This window comes from Lolium rigidum, chromosome 7, assembly GCF_022539505.1.
Source record: "Lolium rigidum isolate FL_2022 chromosome 7, APGP_CSIRO_Lrig_0.1, whole genome shotgun sequence".
NCBI classification, from domain to species: Eukaryota; Viridiplantae; Streptophyta; class Magnoliopsida; order Poales; family Poaceae; genus Lolium; species Lolium rigidum.
The window spans coordinates 344,922,540-344,931,103 of NC_061514.1; positions in this window are offsets into that span (position 1 = coordinate 344,922,540).

An 8,564-nucleotide genomic window follows, 5' to 3' on the forward strand; every position below is an offset into this window, starting at 1 on the left:
ACATGAAATAAAAAGGCAAGCCTGGATCCTTCTTAGTCATTCTAAAATGAAGTTTTTGGGGGGTTCTTGAAATCTCAATGTTTGAAACCAAAAACCACTTCTCTTCATGCTTGACTTCATAAGACAGAGTTAAGGGTTAGGGGTAGATACATGCTTTTTCTGTTTTGAATATGTCTAGACCTTGTTCATCAACTTGAATGCTTACTATATATATGTGACATAAGAAGGCTATGGGCTTTGGTTTTCATTTTTTGATTTTTTTCTGAATGTTTATGCCCATTTGAATCTTGGTAAAGTCCTAGGTTTTGACCAAGATTTAAGCTAGTTTAAACACATGAAATGAAAAGGCAAGCTCTGGATCCTTCTTAGTCATTCTAAAATGAAGCTTTTGGGGGGTTCTTGAAATCTCAATGTTTGAAACCCAAAACCACTTCTCTTCATGCTTGACTTCATAAGACAGAGTTAAGGGTTAGGGGTAGATACATGCTTTTTTCGTTTTGAATATGTCTAGACCTTGTTTATCAACTTGAATCTTACTATATGACATAAGAAGGCTATGTTCTTTGGTTTTTCATTTTTTTTTTGTGAATTTTATGCCCATTTGAATCTTGGTCAAATACTAGCCATGCTTGACCAAGATTTAAACAATTTTAAAACATGAAAATGAAAAGGCAAGTATGCATGGATCTTTTTTAGTCACTCTAAAATGAAGCTTTTGGGAGGTTCTTGAAATTTCCATGTTTGAAACCAATAGGACTTCTCTTCATGCTAGATCGACTTCATAAGATCGACCAACTTTATGGTTAGAGGGTAGATACATGCTTTTTCTGTTTTGAATATGCCTAGACCTTGTTCATCAATTTGAAATTTCCATGTTTGAAACCCAAAACCACTTCTCTTCATGCTTGACTCCATAATACAAAGTTTAAGGTTAGGGCCAGGGTAGATACATGATTTTTCTAGTTTGAATATGTCTAGACCATGTTTATCAACTTGAATGCTCATGCATTATAATATGACATAAAAAGGATATGTGCGTTTTTTATTTTTTTATACCCATTTGAATCCTGGTCAAATCCTAGTTTTGACCATGATTTAAACAAGTTTAAAACATGAAAATGAAAAGGTAAGCCTGTAGCCTTCTTGGTCACTCTAAAATGAAGCTTTTGGGAGCTTTTCTGGTTTGAATATGTCTAGACCTTGTTTATCAACTTCAATTCTTACTATATGACATAAGAAGACTATGTGCTTTGGTTTTTCATTTTTTTGATTTTTCCTGAATGTTTATGCCCATTTGAATCTAAAGGTGAGAGAACACGTTAAAGGTTATTCTAACAAAGGTCATGCTTGGAATCTTACCTATGTATTATTGTAATCACAAATGTGAAATGAAAATATGTGCATCTCTATAAACCATAAACCCTAACCCTAACTATATAGAAAAAGATGAACAATCCATGCTTTTCGATTGCCTTTTTTGATCCACCTTTGGCTGGATTTAAAATTGGGGGGGTGGGGGTAGGGGACGAGTGTGTTTCTTTGGATGCCTCTCTCGTATTTGCTAGTTTTTGGGGGTCACAAAGATTCAGGGTAGCATCATGCCCACCCCCTCCCTTCACGCGCGGAAAAAGTGTTAGGCGAGTAGTAAAATGGCATGAACAACAAGTTTCAAGTAAAATTTCGAATATAACCAGAATGTACCAATTGATATATGAGTTAACTTGGCTTCATGGAAAAAAAATAATGTCATGTAAATGAGTTAACTTGGCTTTCGTACCCTTGAATCCATAGGAAACTTTGTACTAATGTAGTATAATAATCAACCGAGTTTTTACACCAACAGGTCTGTCACTTACGTGTGGTGCCCATGCGTGAGGTCCCACTCTTCGGTGAGCACAAGTCAAGTGCAGTAGGTACGCAAACTCCAAGCCATCTTCTTTGTCAAGAGAAGACGCATCAGGATGCGTATTGGAAGTCTCTGGGTCCTTCAGGATCCTTCGGTTGTCCCTCTCACAAAAAAAAATCTCTCATTCTCGGCCTCGCTCGACTCACTCGCTCGCTCGCACCTCCTGCTCATCGACAAAACCTGCACAACGAGTCAACACCATGTTTGAAACCCAAAACCACTTCCCTTCATGCTTGACTTCGTAAGATAGAGTTTAGGGTTAATTAGTGGTAGATACGTACATGATTTTTCTAAGTATTTTTACGCCCATTTGAATCTTGGTCAAATACTAAGTTTGACCAAGATTTGAACAAGTTTAAAACATGAAAATGGAAAGGGTATGCCTGGATCCTTCTTAAGTCACTCTAAAATGAAGCTTTTGGGAGGTTTTTGAAATTTCCATGTTTGAAACCCAAAACCACTTCTCTTCATGCTTGACTTTACAAGACAGAGTTTATGGTTAGGGGTTAGATACATGATTCGTCTGTTTTAAATATTTCTAGACCATGTTTATCAACTTGAATGCCTTACTATATGACATAAGAAGACCATGCGCTTTGGTTTTTTTTTTGAATTCTTATGCCCATTTGAATCTCTTGGTCAAATCCTAGATAGGTTTGACCAAGATTTAAACAAGTTTAACACATGAAAATGAAAAGTTAAGCTTGTATCCTTCTTAGTCACTCGAAAATGAAGCTTTTGGGATGGTTTTTGAAATGTCCATGTTTGAAACCCAAAACAACTTCTCATCGTGCTTGACTTCATAAGACATAGTTTAGGGTTAGGGGGTAGATACATGATTTTTGTGGTTTGAATATGTCAGACCTTGTTTATCACCTTGAATGCTTACTATATGACATAAGAAGATGACGTGTTTTTTTTGATTTTTTTGAATTTTTATGCATATTTGAATCTTGGTCAAGTCATAGGTTTGACCATGATTTAAACATGTTTAAAATATGAAAATGAAAGTAAGCCTGGATCCTTCTTAGTCACTCCAAAATGTACCAATTGATAGATGAGTTAACTTGGCTTCATGGAAAAAATAATGTCATGTAAATGAGTTAACTTGGCTTTCGTACCCTTGAATCCGTAGGAAACTTTGTACAAATGTAGTAGTATAATAATAATCAACCGAGTTTTTACACCAACAGGTGCTGTCACTTACGTGTGGTGCCCATGCGTGAGGTCCCACACTTCGGTGATCTCAAGTCAAGTGCGGTAGGTACGCAAACTCCAAGCCATCTTCTTTGTCAAGAGAAGACGCATCAGGATGCGTACTGGAAGTCTCTGGGTCCTTCAGGATCCTTCGGTTGTCCCTCTCACACAAAAAAATCTCTCTCATTCTCGGCCTCGCTCGACTCGCTCGCTCGCTCGCACCTCCTGCTCACCGACAAAACCTGCACAACAGTCAACATCATCACCCGAAAAAGGGGAGACACCATAATTCTATCTCTTCTTCTCTCCTTCCGACTTCCGAGTGACCCCCTTCCTCCGAGTTTCACTCGACGGGCAAACACACGTGTGTTGCATAGTAATAATAAAAAGTAGAAAAATCAATTTTTGGCTACTAATATAAAATTAAATAAGTTGAACTAGTATTCCTCTAAAAAATCATTTTGGTATACATTGTTATATACTTTTCATAGCTATAGTGCATCACAAATTCATGATTTCATCCTTTTGATTTTCCAATTTCGATTTTTTCTAACCACCTTCTCTTTGATTTCAAATTTAGGTCAAACTATTGGTGCCTGGTATGTGTTATACTTGAATTGGATGATGCGTGCGCACATGTTTTGCCATTGTTTTGGGCATCCACACATCTTTGGGGCATCCAAGTATTTAAGTTACCTTGTTTTTTCTTGAATTGTAATTCATGTACCATTCCTCCCAATTTTTATGCCCATTTGAATCTTGGTAGAATCATAAGTTTGACCAAGATTTGAACAAGTTTAAAACATGACAATGAAAAGGTAAGCCCGGATCCTTCTTAGTCACTCTAAAATGAAGCTTTTGGGAGGTTTTTGAAATTTCCATGTTTGAAACACAAAACCACTTCTCTTCATGCTTGACTTCATAAGACAGAGTTTAGGGTTAGGGCCAGGGTAGATACATGATTTGTCTTTGTTTGAATATGTTTAGACCTTGTTTATCAACTTGAATGCTTACTATATGACATGAGAATACTATGTGCTTTAGTTTTCATTTTTTTGAATTTTTTTTGAATTTTTATGCGCATTTGAATCTTGGTAAAATCCTTGGTTTGACCAAGATTTAAACAAGTTTAAAACATGAAAATGAAAAGGTAAGAATGGATCCTTCTTAGTCACTCTAAAATGAAGCTTTTGGAAGGTTTTTGAAACTTCCATGTTTGAAACCCCAAACCACTTCTCTTCATGCTTGACTTCATAAGACAAATTTTAGGGTTAGGGTAGATACATGATTTTTCTCGGTTTGAATATGTCTAGACCTTTGTTTATCAACTTGAGTGCTTACTATATGACATAAGAAGGCTATGTGCTTTGGTTTTTCATTTTTTTTGAATTTTTATGCCCATTTGAAACTTGGTCAAACCCTAGGTACGGTTTGACCAAGATTTGAACAAGTTTAAAACATCAAAATAAAAGGTAATCCCGACCCGGATCCTTTAGTCACTCTAAAATGAAGCTTTTGGGGGTTCTTCAAATTTCCATGTTTTAAACCCAAAACCACTTATCTTCATGCTTGACTTCGTAAGATAGAGTTTATATATTAGGATTAGGGGTAGATACGTACATGATTTTTCTAAGTATTTTTATGCCCATTTTAATATTGGTCAAATCCTAAGTTTGACCAAGGTTTGAACAAGTTTAAAACATGAAAATGAAAAGGTAAGCATGGATCCTTCTTATTAGTCACTCTAAAATGAAGCTTTTGGGAGGTTTTTGAAATTTCCATGTTTGAAACCCAAAACCACTTCCCTTCATGCTTGATCGACTTCATAAGACAGAGTTTAGGTTTAGGGGTAGATACATGATTTGTCTGGTTTGAATATGTTTAGACCTTGTTTATCAACTTGTATATATGCTTACTATATAACATAAGTATACTATGTGCTTTGGTTTTCATTTTTTTGATTTTTACTAAATTTTTATGCCCATTTGATCTTGGTCAAATCCTAGGTTTAACCAAGATTTAATTAAACATGTTTAAAACTTGAAAATGAAAAGGTAAGAATGCATCCTTTTTAGTCACTCCAAAGTGGCTATCAGATTATTAATAAAGGGATGCAAATCCTTCTTTGCAAATCCTTCTTCGTGCTTGACTTCATAAGACAGAGTTTAGGGTTAGGGGTGGATACATGTTTTTTTCTGGTTTGAATATGCCTAGACCTTGTTTATCACCTTGAATGCTTACTATATGACATAAGAAGACTACACGCTTTGGTTTTTCATTTTTTTTTTGAATTTTTATGCCCATTTGAATCTTGGTCTAGTTGTAATTTTCTATTTCCTATGGGTGCTCTTTGTAAAGCCTGTTTATTGCAGAAACTAGGTCCTTCTAGACCATACTCCCATTACAAAAACAACAAAAAGAAATGACGAGGATGCCAAATTTTTAAGTACTCGACATTGGCCTTCTTTGACTAAAGCTTAGGCGTCTGCAAAGTGTGGCACCCCAAAATTAGCAATACGTAACCAAGCGTGTGGGTTGTGCGGCCTCCTAGTTAGCTAGTAGGACGAATTAAGCACAACCGGAGAAGTTAATTAATTTTGAGCCAGTTTTGAAATCAAAACGAAACGAGGTACAAAAATTCAAAAAGAAAAAAACTTAACCTACGTACGCGACCACCCAGTACGCATGCCGCACACCGAAAATTTGAACCAAACTTGAAACCAACCAAATAAGGTTTTAAAAAATGTAAAATTGTGAAACACGCGCATGGAGCCATCACATGCCATCTTGCTAGTATATTGTAAAAACACCAAAGCTTACATATACTCTTGGAATACTGTTTTGGGTGATTTGTCATTCAAAAATTTGGTATCATTCGGATCGGAGGAAGTATAGTTGGAGATGAATGGCCCACCAAGTCTCTGCCTTGAAGTTTGCTCTTTGACCAGATAAGTATTACTAATACTCGCGAGGAGCCGAGGAGACGGGGAGGCCAAATTTAAGGACTAACCTTTTGCTCTAGCCGTCTTCCTCAGTTCGCCACTTTGTTTACCTCTTGGAATACTACTTCGCCACCATGACCGGGAGCAAGTCTCGCTATAGAAGGGCTCGTGCGACTGCGGCGAAGCTGAGGGAATCCCAGTAATGGCGTCCCTGTGCTGCTGTCGAGGTGCCTTCTGCGCAAGAGTCTTCAAGGGCGTCGCAGCCCGCGACTGCTACCTTCAGGCGATCCTCCGTTCTTGCGCATATTTCTATGTCTTTCACAACTTATCATCCCCTCCTTTTCTTACCTTCTCTCAATCGTATTTTCAGGTCGGGCGGCCTTAGTTTTCCCGCAGCCCTCCTGCCTGCGGAAACATCTTCCACGGAGCCAACTTCTCAAAGCAGCGAGGTATAGACATTCGTGCAAATTGGGATTCCCATTCTCTCTTTCTTGGTAGTTCTCTGGGTACACTTCTGATTTTGTGCTCCATCCCCATCTGATAGAAGCCCCGCTACGAGATCGGGACCATTTTAGAAATGGTTATGGGCGATTTCTGCGTCGAGACGGCGGACAGAAGCGCCCTCGCCGATGAGTGCATGAGACTTTATTCTGAGCTCGCCACTGAGAAGATCCGGATTCGCATTCTCGATGATATCGCCATGAAATCGTTCACTGAGAGTAAGGAGATCCAGCGGCGGAGCCTCGGCCAGGCGGAGACCATGGACAAACTCGCCGGACTGATCCTGAACCTCACGGTTAGGACGGACAAACTAGAGGCCGAGCTGTCACAGGAGAAGGCTCTCAACTCCGAGCTGAAGCATCAAGCAGGCTCAAGGTAGATCTTGACCAGGTCACTGTGTACCACTTGCTGCAATCCTTGACGACTGCTGTGTCACCTGGCTTCCGAATTTCTGAAGGTTAATTTTCGAAATTTTGTTCGTAAAATTGGCCTGTGGAAATGTAAACAAACTAGTACTCTTACTTTATTATATTAGTACTTGTGTCCATGTACGGAGTAGTATTATTATTATGGTGGTGTACTTGTGTGCATGTACTTGTTTCAGATAGGTATTATTGTTTTGGTGAAGGAGACATGCGTCACCCTTTTTTGGTGGGGTTAATTGGTTCTATGCCACTCCCCAATTCACAAGTTGTGTTTACGCCATTAAAAAACTAAAGTTGTGTCTATGCCACTCTCAATTCTCAATACCCCTTTCTATGCCATTTTCAGCAATACAACATCATATACTACCTATGTATCCAGTATTTGTACCCTATACTATAGTTTGTACATACTCTCAGATAATCTGGACCGTACTTTGCACCTATGTTTAATGGATCATATGTGCCCATAAATGGCTCATATTAGAATAGTAGACTCATATTAGTGTTCTTGACATTCTGTAATTTTTTCAGATTTTTCGAAGAAGTTTGATTTTTTGGACAAAATTTTACCAATTTCTAGACATAATAACTTGTGAATTGAGGAGTGGTATAGAACCAATTAACCCTTTTTGGTGATGTCGTCCTGTAGCCCTTGTCAAATTAAATTCCTCTGATACTGATGGGAGGGCTTGCTCACCCCACACGTCAGGAAGAAGTGGAGAGAAACTACTCGTCCCTTGTTGGACACGGGACCATTGGAAACTTGTTTTTATGCCCTTTTGAATCTTGGTCAAATCCTTGGTTTAACCAAGATTTAAACAAGTTTAAAACTTGAAAATGAAAAGGTAAGCCCGCATCCTTCTTAGTCACTCCAAAATGAGGCTTTTGGGAAGGTTTTTGAAATTTCCATGTTTGAAACCCAAAACGACTTCTCGTCGTGCTTGACTTCATAAGACAAAGTTTAGGGTTAGGGGTAGATACATGATTTTTCTGGTTTGAATATGTATAGACCTTGTTTATCAACTTGAGTGCTTACTATATGACATAAGAAGGCTAGGTGCATTGGTTTTTCATTTTTTTGAATTTTTTTGCCCATTTGATTCTTGGTCAAATCCTAGGTACGGTTTGACCAAGATTTGAACATGTTTATAACATCAAAAAAAAATGTAAGCATGGATCCTTCTTAGTCACTCTAAAATGAAGCTTTTGGGAGGTTTTTGCATTTTCCATGTTTGAAACCCAAAACCACTTCTCTTCATGCTTGACTTCGTAAGATAGAGTTTAGGGTTAGGGGTAGATACGTACATGATTTTTCTAAGTATTTTTATGCCCATTTGAATCTTGGTAAAATCCAAGGTTTGACCAAGATTTGAACAAGTTTAAAACATGAAAATAAAAGGTAAGCCTGGATCCTGCTTAGTCACTCTAAAATGAAGCTTTAGGAGGTGAGGTTTTTGAAATTTCCATGTTTGAAACATAAAACCACTTCTCTTCGTGCTTGACTTCATAAGAGAGAGTTTAGGGTTAGGGGTTGATACATACATGATTTTTCTAAGTAATTTTATGCCCATTTGAATCTGACCAAGATTTGAA